The sequence below is a fragment of the Arachis stenosperma genome, chromosome 9 (genome assembly GCF_014773155.1).
Source record: "Arachis stenosperma cultivar V10309 chromosome 9, arast.V10309.gnm1.PFL2, whole genome shotgun sequence".
Lineage (NCBI taxonomy): Eukaryota > Viridiplantae > Streptophyta > Magnoliopsida > Fabales > Fabaceae > Arachis > Arachis stenosperma.
Window position 1 is genome coordinate 63264656 of NC_080385.1, and position 17715 is coordinate 63282370.

The following is a 17715-nucleotide window of genomic DNA, read 5'->3' on the forward strand; positions in this document are numbered from 1 at the left end:
CAGAGACAACGCCAACCGGTTCAAAAGAAGCGTGTGTTGGAACTAGAAGGAGTGGACACTATCTTGGCACAAAACAAATTGATGCACCAATAAATCCAGCAGCAAATGGAGTTGATGGCAAAAAGAATATATGGCCTCCAATTAGCCTCAGTGAGCACAACAAGTCAACCTTCAACTGAATGGAGTCAAAGTGAAGCAAGCAACATTGAGCAGCAGCCAGAACAAGTTCAATACATGCATAACAATTCAAACTCCTCTCAAATTGATTTCCATGGTGACACATACAATCCATCCTAGAGGAACCACCCTAACCTGAAGTGGGGTGACAATTAAAATCATTGGCAAAAGAACAACAACTCCAACCATTCCCGCAACACAACCAACCAAAATTATTCATCTAACAACACTAACCAATACAAGAAACTCACAAAACACATATCAGCAACCCTATAACACTTCACAATCTCACCAAAATAACTTTTCCACACTACCATTTAACTCACAAAATGCTCACACCAATGCTCCAAACAACTTCCAACAACAAGAATCATACCCTATCATACCACCCATTGACCATCATGAAACCAGAATCTCAAGTCTTGAGGCAGCCTTACAAGTCCTTACCCAAAACACACAATCACTTGCTCAGACTACTCAAAGTTTGGCCAAGGGGCAAGAGACCTTGCTTATAGGACAAGAGAGACATGAAGCCACCATGAGGAACCTTGAAAGACAAGTGGAACAAATGGCTAAACATATCACAGAGATAGGTGAGAAGTGAACATTTCCTAGTACCACTAAAGACAACCCAAGGGACACAGAAAAAGCCATAAAATGGGAGGAGTGTAAAGCAATCACCTTGAGAAGTGGGAAGAAGGTGGAGATAAAAGTCATTACTCAGGAAGAGCACAACAAAGAAGGCCTAAAAAGAGAGGCAAAGGAGCAAAATCAAGAGCAAGAAGCTTCATCACAAAGTGAGAAGTTAGCTAAGAAGGAGGTAATGAAAGCATACCAACCGATGCTCCCATACCCTTAAAGGCTCAAGGGAGAGAACAAAGAGAAGCAATACTCCAAATTCTTAGAGATATTCAAGACACTACACATTAACATCCCTTTCATTGAAGCACTTGAACAGATGCCCCTATATGTTAAGTTCATGAAGGAACTACTGACAAAGAAAAAATCCTTGAAAGAAGGATAAATGGTTGTGATGACTAAGGAGTGTAGTGTTGTCATCCAAAAAGGATTGCCAAGGAAGAGGAAGGACCCAGGGAGCTTTCATATTCCCTGTACAAGAGGCAACACGATGATTGAGAAAGCATTTTGTGACCTTGGTGCAAGCATAAATCTGATGCCACTATCCTTGATGAAGAAGCTTCAAATTCATGAATTGAAACCCACAAAGATAGGCCTTCAAATAGCGGATAAATCCATTCAGCAAGCGCTTAGGGTTGTGGAGAATGTATTAGTAAAGGTAGACAAATTTTTCCTTCCTGTTGATTTCGTCATCCTAGACATAGAGGAAGATGAAAACACTCCCATCATTCTAGGGAGGCCTTTCTTAGCTACTACCAGGGCATTTATAGATGTTGAAAAAGGAGAATTGATGCTAAGGGTGCATGAAGAGCATATAGTGTTTCATGTCTTCAAGAATTTGCTAGATTCCACCCAAGAGGAATAGTGTATAAAGATTGATTCCATAAATCCAAACTTGAAAGAGGCACCTAATGAGACACTTCCAATACACTTAAAATCATGCTGGAAAAAAAGAAAGAGGTGGAAGTGTTGCAACAAGCTCAAGGAGGTGAGACAGAACTACAACCACAGCCTCCATATGAGATTCTCAGCAAGAACCTTCCAAAAATTTAGGCCCCAAAACCTGAACAACCTCCTGGAAAAGAAAAGAGTCTGGTGCACGAAATTGTGATCTCTACTTTTCACAACTCAAATAATCCCCGATAATGGCTCCAAAAACTTGGTGCTCAATACCATGGTCTAAACATAATATCACAACTTCGCACAACTAACCAGCAAGTGCACTAGGTCGTCCAAGTAATAAACCTTACGCGAGTAAGGGTCGATCCCACGGAGATTGTTGGTAGGAAGCAAGCTATGGTCACCTTGTAAATCTTAGTCAGGCAGATTCAAATGGTTATAGATGATATATGAATAAAGCATAAAATAAAGATAGAGATACTTATGTAATTCATTGGTGAGAATTTCAAATAAGCGTATGGAGATGCTTTGTCCCTTCCGTCTCTCTGCTTTCCTACTGTCTTCATCCAATCCTTCTTACTCCTTTCCATGGCAAGCTGTATGTTGGGCATCACCGTTGTCAGTGGCTACAGTCCCGTCCTCTCAGTGAAAATGTTCAACGCGCTCTGTCACAGCACGGCTAATCATCTGTCAGTTCTCAATCAGGTTGGAATAGAATCCAGTGATTCTTTTGCGTCTGTCAATAATGCCTAGCCTTCAGGAGTTTGAAGCTCGTCACAGTCATTCAATCATTGAATCCTACTCAAAATACCACAGACAATGTTTAGACCTTCCGGATTCTCTTGAATTCCGCCATCAATTCTAGCTTATACCACGAAGATTCTGATTAAGGAATCCAAGAGATAAACATTCAAGCCTTGTTTGCTTGTAGAACGGGAGTGGTTGTCAGGCACGCGTTCATAAGTGAGAATGATGATGAGCGTCACATAATCATCACATTCATCATGTTCTTGGGTGCGAATGAATATCTTAGAACAAGAATAAGCTGAATTGAACAGAAGAACAATAGTAATTGCATTAATACTCGAGGTACAGCAGAGCTCCACACCTTAATCTATGGTGTGTAGAAACTCCACCGTTGAAAATACATAAGAACAAGGTTCAGGCATGGCCATGAGGCCAGCCTCATGATCTAAGATAGCATAAGACTACTCAAAGATAGCTACCCAGATGAGAATACAATAGTAAAAGGTCCTATATGTAGAGAACTAGTAGCCTAGGGTTTACAGAAATGAGTAAATGACATAAAAATCCACTTCAGGGTCCACTTGGTGTGTGCTTGGGCTGAGCATTGAAGCATTTTTGTGTAGAGACTTTTCTTGGAGTTAAACGCCAGCTTTTGTGCCAGTTTGGGCGTTTAACTCCCATTCTTGTGCCAGTTCCGGCGTTTAACGCCGGGCAGTTTTGAGCTGATTTGGAACGCCAGTTTGGGCCATCAAATCTCGGGCAAAGTATGGACTATTATACATTTCTGGAAAACCCAGGATGTCTACTTTTCAACGCAATTGAGAGCGCGCCAATTGGGCTTCTGTAGCTCAAGAAAATCCACTTTGAGTGCAGGGAGGTCAGAATCCAACAGCATCTGCAGTCCTTTTCAGCCTCTGAATCAGATTTTTGCTCAAGTCCCTCAATTTCAGCCAGAAAATACCTGAAATCACAAAAAAACACACAAACTCATAGTAAAAATATAATAAAAACTAACTAAAACATACTAAAAACATACTAAAAACAATGCCAAAAAGCGTATAAATTATCCGCTCATCACAACACCAAACTTAAATTGTTGCTTGTCCCCAAGCAACTGAAAATCAAATAAGATAAAAAGAAGAGAATATGCAATGAATTCCAAAAACATCTATGAAGATCAGTATTAATTAGATGAGCGGGGCTTTTAGCTTTTTGCCTCTGAACAGTTTTGGCATCTCACTCTATCCTTTGAAATTCAGAATGATTGGCTTCTATAGGAACTCAGAATCCAGATAGTGTTATTGATTCTCCTAGTTAAGTATGATGATTCTTGAACACAGCTACTTTATGAGTCTTGGCCATGGCCCAAAGCACTCTGTCTTCCAGTATTACCACCAGATACATACATGCCACAGACACATAATTGGGTGAACCTTTTCAGATTGTGGCTCAGCTTTGCTAGAGTCCCCAATTAGAGGTGTCCAGGGTTCTTAAGCACACTCTTTTCGCCTTGGATCACGACTTTATTATTATTTTTTTCTCCTTTTTTTTGTTTTTCCTTCCCTCTTTTTTTTTGTATTCACTGCTTTTTCTTGCTTCAAGAATCATTTTTTTTTATTTTACAGATCCTCAGTAACATGTCTCCTTTTTCATCATTCTTTCAAGAGCCAACATTCACGAACAACAAATTCAAAAGACTTATGCACTGTTCAAGCATACATTCAGAAACCAAAAGTATTGCCACCACATCAAAATAATTAATCTGTTATAAAATTTAAATTCATGCAATTCTTCTCTTTTTCAATTAAGAACATTTTTCATTTAAGAAAGGTGACGGATTCATAGGACATTCATAACTTTAAGGCATAGACACTAAGACACTAATGATCATAAGACACAAACATAGATAAACATAAGCATGATTTTTCGAAAAACAGAAAAATAAAGAACAAGGAGATTAAAGAACGGGTCCACCTTAGTGATGGCGACTTGTTCTTCCTCTTGAAGATCTTATGGAGTGCTTGAGCTCCTCAATGTCTCTTCCTTGCCTTTGTTGCTCTTCTCTCATGATTCTTTGATCTTCTCTAATTTCATGGAGGAGAATGGAATGTTCTTGGTGCTCCACCCTTAGTTGTCCCATGTTGGAACTCAATTCTCCTAGGGAGGTGTTGATTTGCTCCCAATAGTTTTGTAGAGGAAGGTGCATCCCTTGAGGTATCTCAGGGATTTCATGATGAGTGGGATCTCTTGTTTGCTCCATCCTTTTCTTAGTGATGGGCTTGTCCTCATCAATGAGGATGTCTCCCTCTATGTCAATTCCAACTGAATAACAGAGGTGACAAATGAGATAAGGAAAGGGTAACCTTGCCAAGGTAGAGGACTTGTCCGCCACCTTATAAAGTTCTTGGGCTATAACCTCATGAACTTCTACTTCCTCTCCAATCATGATGCTATGAAATCATGATGGCCCAGTCTATAGTAACTTCGGACCGGTTGCTAGTGGAAATGATTGAGCGTTGGATAAACTCCAACCATCCCCTAGCCACGGGTTGAGGTCATGCCTTCTCAGTTGAACCGGCTTCCCTCTTGAATCTCTCTTCCATTGAGTGCCCTCTTCACAAATGTCTATGAGGACTTGGTCCAACCTTTGATCAAAGTTGACCCTTCTAGTGTAAGGGTATTCATCTCCTTGCATCATGGGCAAGTTGAATGCCAACCTTACATTTTCCGGACTAAAATCTAAGCATTTCCCCCGAACCATTGTAAGCCAATTCTTTGGGTCCGGGTTCACACTTTGATCATGGTTCTTGGTGATCCATGCATTGGCATAGAACTCTTGAACCATTAAGATTCTGACTTGTTGAATGGGGTTGGTAAGAACTTCCCAACCTCTTCTTCGGATCTCATGTTGGATCTCCGGATATTCACTCTTTTTGAGTTTGAAAGGGACCTCGGGGATCACCTTCTTCAAGGCCACAACTTCATAGAAGTGGTCTTGATGCACCCTTGAGATGAATCTCTCCATCTCCCATGACTCGGAGGTGGAAGCTTTTGCCTTCCCTTTCCTCTTTCTAGAGGTTTCTCCGGCCTTAGGTGCCATAAATGGTTATGGAAAAACAAAAAGCAATGCTTTACCACACCAAACTTAGAAGGTTTGCTCGTCCTCGAGAAAAAGAAGAAAGAAGAGAGTGGAAGAAGAAGAAAATGGAGGAGATGGAGGAGGCTATGTGGTTTGGCCAAGGGGGAGAAGTAGTGTGTAGGTTGTGTGAAAATGAAGGAGTGAAGATGGGTTTATATAGGAGTGGAGAGAGGGTGTATGGTTCGGTTATGAATGGGTGGGTTTGGGAGAGAAAGTGGTTTGAATTTGAATGGTGAGGTAGGTGGGGTTTTATGAAGGATGGATGTGAGTGGTGAAGAGAAAGATGGGATTTGATAGGTGAGGGGTTTTTGGGGAAGAGGTGTTGAGGTGATTGGTGAATGGGTGAAGAAGAGAGAGAGTGGTGGGGTAGGTGGGGATCCTGTGGGGTCCACAGATCCTGAGGTGTCAAGAAAAATTCATCCCTGCACCAAGTGGCAAGCAAAAATGCTCTTTATGCCAATTTTGGCGTTAAACGCTGGGCTGGTGCCCATTTTTGGCGTTTAACGCCAGCTTCTTGCCCTTTCCTGGCGTTTAACGCCAGTCTGGTGCCCCTTTCTGGCGTTAAACACCCAGAATGGTGCCAGACTGGGCGTTAAACGCCCATTTGCTGCCCTTACTGGCGTTTAAACGCCAACAAGGTTTTCCTCCAGGGTGTGCTATTTTTCTTTCTGTTTTTCATTCTGTTTTTGCTTTTTTAATTGATTTTGTGACTTCCCATGATCATCAACCTACAGAAAACATAAAATAACAAAGGGAAATAGATAAATATAACATTGGGTTGCCTCCCAACAAGTGCTTCTTTAATGTCAGTAGCTTGACAGTGGGCTCTCATGGGGCCTTACAGATACTCAGAGCAATGTTGGAACCTCCCAACACCAAACTTAGAGTTTGAATGTGGGGTTTTCAACACCAAACTTAGAAGTTGGTTGTGGCCTCCCAACACCAAACTTAGAGTTTGACTGTGGGGGCTCTGTTTGACTCTGTTTTAAGAGAAGCTCTTCGTGCTTCCTCTCCATGGTTACAGAGGGATATCCTTGAGCCTTAAACACAAAGGATTCTTCATTCACTTGAATGATCAATTCTCCTCTGTCAACATCAATCACAGCCTTTGCTGTGGCTAGGAAGGGTCTGCCAAGGATGATGGATTCATCCATGCACTTCCTAGTCTCTTGGACTATGAAATCAGCAGGGATGTAATGGTCTTCAACTTTCACCAAAACATCCTCTACAAGTCCATAAGCTTGTTTTCTTGAATTATCTGCCATCTCTAGTGAGATTCTTGAAGCTTGCACCTCAAAGATCCCTAGCTTCTTCATTACAGAGATAGGCATAAGGTTTATGCTTGACCCTAGGTCACACAGAGCCTTCTTAAAGGTCATGGTGCCTATGGTATAAGTTATTGAGAACTTCCCAGGGTCTTGTCTTTTTTGATGTAGTTTCTGCCTAGTCAAGTCATCCAGTTCTTTGGTGAGCAAAGGGGGCTCATCCTCCCAAGTCTCATTACCAAATAACTTGTCATTTAGCTTCATGATTGCTCCAAGGTATTTAGCAACTTGCTCTTCAGTGACATATTCATCCTCTTCAGAGGAAGAATACTCATCCGAGCTCATGAATGGCAGAAGTAAATTCAATGGAATCTCTATGGTCTCATTATGAGCCTCAGATTCCCATGGTTCCTCATTAGGGAACTCATTGGAGGCCAGTGGACGTCCATTGAGGTCTTCCTCAGTGGCGCTCACTGCCTCTTCCTCCTCTCCAAATTCAGCCATGTGGGCCATGTTAATGGCTTTGCATTCTCCTTTTGGATTCTCTTCTGTATTGCTTGGAAGAGTGCTAGGAGGGAGTTCAGTAATTTTCTTACTCAGCTGTCCCACTTGTGCCTCCGAGTTCCTAATGGAGGACCTTATTTCAGTCATGAAACTTTGAGTGGTTTTGATTAGATCAGAGACCATGGTTGCTAAGTCAGAGTGGCTCTGCTTAGAATTCTCTGTCTGTTGCTAAGAAGATGATGGAAAAGGCTTGCCATTGCTAAACCTGTTTCTTCCACCATTATTGTTGTTGAAACCTTGTTGAGGTCTCTGTTGATCCTTCTATGAGAGATTTGGATGATTTCTCCATGAAAAATTATAGGTGTTTCCATAGGGTTCTCCCATGTAATTCACCTCTTCCATTGAAGGGTTCTCAGGATCATAAGCTTCTTCTTTAGATGAAGCATCCTTAGTACTGCCTGGTGTAGCTTACATTCCAGACAGACTTTGAGAGATCATATTGACTTGCTGAGTCAATATTTTGTTCTAGGCCAATATGGCATTCAGAGTATCAATCTCAAGAACTCCTTTCTTCTGATTCGTCCCATTGTTCACAGGATTCCTTTCAGAAGTGTACATGAATTGGTTATTTGCAACCATTTCAATGAGCTCTTGAGCTTCTGCAGGCGTCTTCTTCAGATGAAGAGACCCTCCAGCAGAGCTGTCCAATGACATCTTGGACAGTTCAGACAGACCATCACAGAAGATACCTATGATGCTCCATTCAGGAAGCATGTCAGAAGGACACTTTCTGATTAATTATTTGTATCTTTCCCAAGCTTCATAGAGGGATTCACCTTCCTTCTGTCTGAAGGTTTGGACTTCCACTCTAAGCTTACTCAATTTTTGAGGTGGAAAGAACTTTGCCAAGAAGGCATTGACTAGCTTTTCCCAAGAGTTCAGGCTTTCTTTAGGTTGTGAGTCCAACCATATCCTAGCTCTGTCTCTTACAGCAAAAGGGAATAGCATGAGTCTGTAGACCTCAGGGTTAACCCCATTAGTCTTGACAGTGTCACAGATTTGCAAGAATTCAGCTAAAAACTGATGAGGATCTTCCAATAGAAGTCCATAGAACTTTCAATTCTGTTGCATTAGAGAAACTAATTGAGGCTTAAGCTCAAAGTTGTTTGCTCCAATGGCAGGGATAGAGATGCTTCTCCCATAGAATTTGGGAGTAGGTGCAGTAAAGTCACCCAGCACCTTCCTTGTATTATTGGCATTGTTGTTGTTTTCGGCTGCCATGTCTTCTTTTTTGAAGATTTCTGTTAGGTCCTCTACAGAGAGTTGTGCCTTAGCTTCTCTTAGCTTTCGCTTCAAGGTCCTTTCAGGTTCAGGGTCAGCCTCAACAAGAATGCTTTTGTCTTTGCTCCTGCTCATATGAAAGAGAAGAGAACAAGAAAATATGGAATCCTTTATGTCATAGTATAGAGATTCCTTGAGGTGTCAGAGGAAAAGAAAAATAGAAGGAAGAGGTAGAAGAATTTGAACTTATCAAGAAAGATGGAGTTCGAATTGTGCATTAAGGAGGAGTGTTAGTCCATAAATAGAAGGATGTGAGAAGAAGGGAAGAAATTTTAAAAAGATTTTAAAAACATTTTGAAAAATACTAATGGATTTTCGAAAACTAAGAGTGGAAAAGAAATAAAGTGATTTTTGAAAAAGATTTTGAAATTAGAAATCAAAAAGATATGATTGAAAACTATTTTGAAAAAGATGTGATTAATAAGATATGATTGAAAATATATAGTTTTAAAAAGATATGATTGGGAAGATATGATTTGAAAAACAATTTAAAAAGATTTGATTTTGAAAATTAATGACTTGGCTAACAAGGAAAGATATGATTCAAACATTAAACCTTTCTCAACAAAAAAGGCAACATACTTGAATTGTTGAATCAAATCATTAATTGTTAGCAAGTATCTTTGAAAAAGAAAGAAATTGATTTTGAAAATATATGATTGAAAAGATATGATTTTGAAAAATTTGAAAACTTGAAAAAAATTTGAATTAAAAACAAAATCTTCCCTCTTGTGCCATCTTGGCGTTAAACGCCCAAAATGGTGCACATTCTGGCTTTTAACGCCCAAAACACTACCCTTTTGGGCATTAAACGCCTAGCCAGGCACCCTGGCTGGCGTTTAAATGCCAGTTTTCCTTCCTCACTAGGTGTTTTGAACGCCCAGCTTTTTCTGTGTAATTCCTCTGCTGTATGTTCTGAATCTTCAATTCTCTATATTATTGACTTGAAAAGACACAAATTAAAAATTTTTTGGATTTTTTAATAATCAAAATGCAACTAAAATCAAATAAACAATGCATGCAAGACACCAAACTTAGAAGTTTGTATACTATTGACACTAACAAAATGAGAATGCATATGAGAAACAACAAAACACTCAAGACAAGAGAATTTAAAGATCAGAGCAAGGAAATCATCAAGAACAACTTGAAGATCAATGAAGATGCATGAATGAATGCAAGAAGAACAGAAACATGCAATCGACACCACACTTAAAATGAGACACTAGACTCAAACAAGAAACATGAAATATTTTTGGTTTTTATGATTTTATAATTTTTTTGGATTTTTTTTTTGAAAAATTGAGTGAAAAAGAAAACAAGGATATCAAAATTCTTAATGAGAATTCCAGGAATCATGCAATGTTAGTCTAAAGCTTTAGTCTAAAGAAATTAGACAAGGCTAGCCAAGCTTCAGCAGGACATTGCATTCAAGAGCTAAATTGATGAGAATCAATCAGCTTTGGTGATGATAAGAACATCACCTTGAAACACTAGAATTCATTCTTAAGAACTCTGAAGAAAAATACCTAATCTAAGCAACAAGATGAACTGTCAGTTGTCCAAACTGGAAACAATCCCCGGCAACGGCGCCAAAAACTTGGTGCACGAAATTGTGATCTCTACTTTTCACAACTCAAATAATTCCCGGTAATGGCTCCAAAAACATGGTGCTTAATACCATGGTCTAAACATAATATCACAACTTCGCACAACTAACCAGCAAGTGCATTGGGTCGTCCAAGTAATAAACCTTACGCGAGTAAGGGTCGATCCCACGGAGATTGTTGGTATGAAGCAAGCTATGGTCACCTTGTAAATCTCAGTTAGGCAGATTCAAATGGTTATGGATGATATATGAATAAAGCATAAAATAAAGATAGAGTTACTTATGTAATTCATTGGTGAGGATTTCAGATAAGCGTATGGAGATGCTTTGTCCCTTCCGTCTCTCTGCTTTCCTACTGTTTTCATCCAATCCTTCTTACTCCTTTCCATGGCAAGCTGTATGTTGGGCATCACCGTTGTCAGTGGCTACAGTCCCGTCCTCTCAGTGAAAATGTTCAACGCGCTCTGTCATAGCACGGCTAATCATCTGTCAGTTCTCAATCAGGTTGGAATAGAATCCAGTGATTCTTTTGCGTCTGTTACTAACGCCCAGCTGGTGCATGAAATTGTGATCATCAATGGCGCCATCAACATGGTACGCTTATTGCAATCTCAACTCTCTATCACAATTCCGCACAACTAACCAGCAAGTGCACTGGGTCGTCCAAGTAATAAACCTTACGCGAGTAAGGGTCGATCCCACGGAGATTGTTGGTATGAAGCAAGCTATGGTCACCTTGTAAATCTTAGTCAGGCAGACTCAAATGGGTATGGGTGATATATGAATAAAACATAAAGATAAAGATAGAGGTACTTATGTAATTCATTGGTAGGAATTTCAGATAAGCGTATGAAGATGCTTGGTCCCTTCCGTCTCTCTGCTTTCCTACTGTCTTCATCCAATCCTTCTTACTCCTTTCCATGGCAAGCTTATGCAAGGGTTTCACCGTTGTCAGTGGCTACCTCCCATCCTCTCAGTGGAAATGTTCAACGCACCCTGTCACGGCACGGCTATCCATCTGTCAGTTCTCGATCAGGCCGGAATAGAATCCAGTGATTCTTTTGCGTCTGTCACTAACGCCCCGCCTTCAGGAGTTTGAAGCACGTCACAGTCATTCAATCATTGAATCCTACTCAGAATACCACAGACAAGGTTAGACCTTCCGGATTCTCTTGAATGCCGCCATCAGTTCTTGCCTATACCACGAAGACTCTGATCTCACGGAATGGCTGGCTCGGTTGTCAGGCGAGCGCTCGGTTGTCAGGCGATCAACCATGCATCGTGTATCAGGAATCCAAGAGATATTCACCCAATCGAAGGTAGAACGGAGGTGGTTGTCAGTCACACGTTCATAGGTGAGAATGATGATGAGTGTCACGAATCATCACATTCATCAAGTTGAAGAACAAGTGATATCTTAGAACAAGAACAAGCGGAATTGAATAGAAGAACAATAGTAATTGCATTAATACTCGAGGTACAGCAGAGCTCCACACCTTAATCTATGGTGTGTAGAAACTCCACCGTTGAAAATACATAAGAACAAGGTCTAGGGATGGCCGTGAGGCCAGCCTCCCAAAGAGGGTTCAATCATAAAAACATGATCAAAAGATCCTAGATTGAAAGATCAAAATACAATGGTAAAAGGTCCTATATATAGAGAACTAGTAGCCTAGGGTGTACAGAGATGAGTAAATGACATAAAAATCCACTTCCGGGCCCACTTGGTGTGTGCTTGGGCTGAACAATGAAGCATTTTCGTGTAGAGACTCTTCTTGGAGTTAAACGCCAGCTCTTGTGCCAGTTTGGGCGTTTAACTCCCACTTTGGTGCCAGTTCCGGCGTTTAACGCTGGGAAATCTGAAGGTGACTTTGAACACCGGTTTGGGCCATCAAATCTTGGACAAAGTATGGACTATCATATATTGCTGGAAAGCCCAGGATGTCTAGTTTCCAACGCCGTTGAGAGCGCGCCAATTGGGCTTCTGTAGCTCCAGAAAATCCACTTCGAGTGAAGGGAGGTCAGAATCCAACAGCATCTGCAGTCCTTTTCAGTCTCTGAATCAGATTTTTGCTCAGGTCCCTCAATTTCAGCCAGAAAATACCTGAAATCACAGAAAAACACACAAACTCATAGTAAAGTCCAGAAAAGTGAATTTTAACTAAAAACTAATAAAAATATACTAAAAACTAACTAGATCATACTAAAAACATACTAAAAACAATGCCAAAAAGCGTACAAATTATCCGCTCATCACAACACCAAACTTAAATTGTTGCTTGTCCTCAAGCAACTGAAAATCAAATAGGATAAAAAGAAGAGAATATACAATGAATTCCAAAAACATCTATGAAGATCAGTATTAATTAGATGAGCGGGGCTTTTAGCTTTTTGCCTCTGAATAGTTTTGGCATCTCACTCTATCCTTTGAAATTCAGAATGATTGGCTTCTTTAGGAACTCAGAATCCAGATAGTGTCATTGATTCTCCTAGATAGGTATGATGATTCTTGAACATAGCTACTTATTGAGTCTTAGCTGTGGTCCAAAGCACTCTGTCTTCCAGTATTACCACTGGATACATACATGCCACAGACACATAATTGGGTGAACCTTTTCAGATTGTGACTCAGCTTTGCTAGAGTCCCCAACTAGAGGTGTCCAAGGTTCTTAAGCACACTCTTTTTGCCTTGGACACCACTTTATTTATCTTTTTTTTTTCGTTTTCTCTTTCTCTTTTTTTCTCGTTTTTTTTTTCTATTTTTTTTTTGTATTCACTGCTTTTTCTTGCTTCAAGAATCATTTTTTAATGATTTTTCAGATCCTCAGTAACATGTCTCCTTTTTCATCATTCTTTCAAGAGCCAACATTCATGAACCACAAATTCAAAAGACATATGCACTGTTTAAGCATACATTCAGAAAACAAAAATATTGCCACCACATCAAAATAATCAAACTGTTATAAAATTCAAAATTCATGCAATTCTTTCTTTTTTTCAATTAAGAACATTTTTCATTTAAGAGAGGTGATGGATTCATAGGACATTCATAACTTTTAGGCATAGACACTAATGATCACAAGACACAAACATAGATAAACATAAGCACTAAAATTCGAAAAACAGGAAAATAAAGAACAAGGAGATTAAAGAACGGGTCCACCTTAGTGATGGCGGCTTGTTCTTCCTCTTGAAGGTCTTATGGAGTGCTTGAGCTCCTCAATGTCTCTTCCTTGTCTTTGTTGCTCCTCTCTCATGATTCTTTGATCTTCTCTTATTTCATGGAGGAGGATGGAATGTTCTTGGTGCTCCACCCTTAGTTGTCCCATGTTGGAACTTAATTCTCCTAGGGAGGTGTTCAGTTGCTCCCAATAGTCTTATGGAGGAAAGTGCATCCCTTGAGGCATCTCAGGGATCTCATGATGAGAGGGGTCTCTTGTTTGCTCCATCCTTTTCTTAGTGATGGGCTTGTCCTCATCAATGGGGATGTCTCCTTCTATGTCAACTCCTACTGAATAACAGAGGTGACAAATGAGATGAGGAAAGGCTAACCTTGCCAAGGTAGAGGACTTGTCCGCCACCTTATAGAGTTCTTGGGCTATGACCTCATGAACTTCTACTTCTTCTCCAATCATGATGCTATGGATCATGATGGCTCGGTCTAGAGTAACTTCGGACCGGTTGCTAGTGGGAATGATTGAGCGTTGGATAAACTCCAACCAACCTCTAGCCACGGGCTTGAGGTCATGCCTTCTTAGTTGAACCGGCTTCCCTCTTGAATCTTTCTTCCATTGGGCGCCCTCTTCACAAATGTCAGTGAGGACTTGGTCCAACCTTTGATCAAAGTTGACCCTTCTTGTGTAAGGATGTTCATCTCCTTGCATCATGGGCAAGTTGAATGCCAACCTCACATTTTCCGGACTAAAATCTAAGTATTTTCCCCGAACCATAGTAAGCCAATTCTTTGGATCCGGGTTCACACTTTGATCATGGTTCTTGGTGATCCATGCATTGGCATAGAACTCTTGAACCATTAAGATTCCGACTTGTTGAATGGGGTTGGTAAGAACTTCCCAACCTCTTCTTCGGATCTCATGTCGAATCTCCGGATATTCACCCTTTTTGAGTGAAAAGGGAACCTCGGGGATCACCTTCTTCAAGGCCACAACTTCATAGAAGTGGTCTTGATGCACCCTTGAGATGAATCTCTCCATCTCCCATGACTCGGAGGTGGAAGCTTTTGCCTTCCCTTTCCTCTTTCTAGAGGTTTCTCCGGCCTTGGATGCCATAAATGGTTATGAAAAAACGAAAAGCAACGCTTTTACCACACCAAACTTAAAAGGTTTGCTCGTCCTCGAGCAAAAGAAGAAAGAATAGAGGAGAAGAAGAAGAAATGAGGAAGAAGGGAATGGTTTTGTGTTCGGCCAAAGAGGGGGAAAAGTGGTGTTTAGGTTGTGTGAAAATGAAGGGGTGAAGAAGGGTTTATATAGGAGAGGGGGGCTCATGGTTCGGTCATGTATGGGTGGGTTTGGGAGGGAAAGTGGTTTGAATTTGAAGGGTGAGGTAGGTGGGGTTTTGTGAAGGATGGACGTGAGTGGTGAAGAGAAGATGGGATTTGATAGGTGAAGGGTTTTTGGGGAAGAGGTATTGAGGTGATTGGTGAATGGGTGAAGAAGAGAGAGAGTGGTGGGGTTGGTGGGGATCCTGTGGGGTCCACAGATCCTGAGGTGTCAAGGAAAAGTCATCCCTGCACCAAATGGCATGCAAAAATGCGTTTTGAGCCAATTCTGGCGTTAAACGCCGGGCTGGTGTCCATTTCTGGCGTTTAACGCCAGGTTCTTGCCCTTTCATGGCGTTTAACACCAGTCTGGTGCCCCTTTCTGGCGTTAAACGCCCAGAATGGTGCCAGACTGGGCGTTAAACGCCCATCTGCTAGCCTTACTGGCGTTTAAACGCCAGTAGGTTCTTCCTCCAGGGTGTGCTGTTTTTCTTCCTGTTTTTCATTCTGTTTTTGCTTTTTCAATTGATTTTATGACTCTTCATGATCATCAACCTACAGAAAACATAAAATAACAAAGAAAAATATATAAAATATAATATTGGGTTGCCTCCCAACAAGCGCTTCTTTAATGTCAGTAGCTTGACAGTGGGCTCTCATGGAGCCTCACAGATACTCAGAGCAATGTTGGAACCTCCCAACACCAAACTTAGAGTTTGAATGTGGGGGTTCAACACCAAACTTAGAGTTTGGTTGTGGCCTCCCAACACCAAACTTAGAGTTTGACTGTGGGGGCTCTGCTTGACTCTGATTTGAGAGAAGCTCTTCATGCTTCCTCTCCATGGTGACAGAGGGATATCCTTGAGCCTTAAACACAAATGATTCTTCATTCACTTGAATGATCAATTCTCCTCTATCAACATCAATCACAGCCTTTGCTGTGGCTAGGAAGGGTCTGCCAAGGATGATGGATTCATCCATGCACTTCCCAGTCTCTAGGACTATGAAATCAGCAGGGATGTAATGGTCTTCAATCTTCACCAAACATCCTCTACAAGTCCTGAGCTTGTTTTCTTGAGTTGTCTGCCATCTCTAGTGAGATTCTTGCAGCTTGCACCTCAAAGATCCCTAGCTTCTCCATTACAGAGAGAGGCGTGAGGTTTACACTTGACCCTAAGTCACACAGAGCCTTCTTGAAGGTCATGGTGCCTATGGTACAAGGTATTGAAAACTTCCTAGGATCTTGTCTCTTTTGAGGTAATTTCTGCCTAGACAAGTCATCAGTTCTTGGTGAGCAAAGGGGATTCATCCTCCCAAGTCTCATTTCCAAATAACTTGTCATTTAGCTTCATGATTGCTCAAGGTATTTAGCAACTTGCTCTTCAGTGACATACTCATCCTCTTCAGAGGAAGAATACTCATCAGAGCTCATGAAAGGCAGAAGTAAGTCCAATGGAATCTCTATGTCTCATTTTGAGCCTCAGATTCCCATGGTTCCTCATTGGGGAACTCAGTGGAGGTCAGTGGACGCCCATTGAGGTCTTCCTCAGTGGCGTTCACTTCTCTCTTCCTCTCCAAATTCGGCCATGTGATGGCCTTGCACTCTCCTTTGGATTTTCTTCTGTATTGCTTGGAAGAGTACTAGGAGGGAGTTCAGTAACTTTCTTGCTCAGCTGTCCCACTTGTGCCTCCAAATTCCTAATGGAGGACCTTGTTTCAGTCATGAAACTTTGAGTGGTTTTGATTAGATCAGAGACCATAGTGCTAAGTCAGAGGGGTTCTGCTTAGAATTCTCTGTCTGTTGCTGAGAAGATGATGGAAAAGGCTTGCCATTGCTAAACCTGTTTCTTCCACATTATTGTTGAAACCTTGTTGAGGTCTCTGTTGATCCTTCCATGAGAAATTTGGATGATTTCTCCATGAAGAATATAGGTGTTTCCATAGGGTTCTCCCAGGTAATTCACCTCTTCCATTGAAGGGTTCTCAGGATCATAAGCTTCTTCTTCAGATGAAGCATCCTTAGTACTGCTTGGTGCATTTTGCATTCCAGACAAACTTTGAGAAATCAAATTGACTTGCTGAGTCAATATTTTGTTCTGAGCCAATATGGCATTCAGAGTATCAATCTCAAGAACTCCTTTTTTCTGATTAGTCCCATTGTTCACAGGATTCCTTTCAGAAGTGTACATGAATTGGTTATTTGCAACCATTTCAATTAGTTCTTGAGCTTCTGTAGGCGTCTTCTTCAGATGAAGAGATCCTCCAGCAGAGCTATCCAAAGACATCTTGGATAGTTCAGAGAGACCATCATAGAAAATACCTACGATACTCCATTAAGAAAGCATGTCAGAAGGACATTTTCTGATCCATTGTTTGTATCTTTCCCAAGCTTCATAGAGGGATTCTCCATCCTTCTGTCTGAAGGTTTGGACTTCCACTCTAAGCTTACTCAATTTTGAGGTGGAAAGAACTTTGCCAAGAAGGCATTGACTAGCTTTTCCCATGAGTCCAGACTTTCTTTAGGTTGTGAGTCCAACCATGTCCTAGCTCTGTCTCTTACAGCAAAAGGAAATAGCATAAGTCTGTAGACCTCAGGGTCAACCCCATTAGTCTTGACAGTGTCACAGATTTGCAAGAATTCAGCTAAGAACTGATGAGGATCTTCCAATGGAAGTCCATGGAACTTGCAATTCTGTTGCATTAGAGAAACTAATGAGGCTTAAGCTCAAAGTTGTTTGCTCCAATGGCAGGGATAGAGATGTTTCTCATAGAAGTCGGGAGTAGGTGCAGTAAAGTCACCCAGCACCTCCTTGCATTGTTTGCATTGTTGTTGTTTTCGGCTGCCATGTCTCTCTTTGAAGATTTCTGTAGGTCCTTGCAGAGAGTGTGCCTTAGC

General features: G+C 41.1%; 2 non-coding genes across 2 annotated transcripts; both read left to right on the plus strand.

Moving 5' to 3' along the window:
• Positions 1-8139: 8139 nt before the first annotated feature.
• LOC130952185 (small nucleolar RNA R71) lies at positions 8140-8247 on the plus strand. The gene has a single exon (XR_009074366.1). It is a non-coding gene; the product is annotated as a small nucleolar RNA R71 (small nucleolar RNA).
• Positions 8248-17158: 8911 nt separating this feature from the next.
• Positions 17159-17266, plus strand: LOC130952082 (small nucleolar RNA R71). Its single transcript, XR_009074262.1, has one exon. It is a non-coding gene; the product is annotated as a small nucleolar RNA R71 (small nucleolar RNA).
• Positions 17267-17715: the final 449 nt, after the last annotated feature.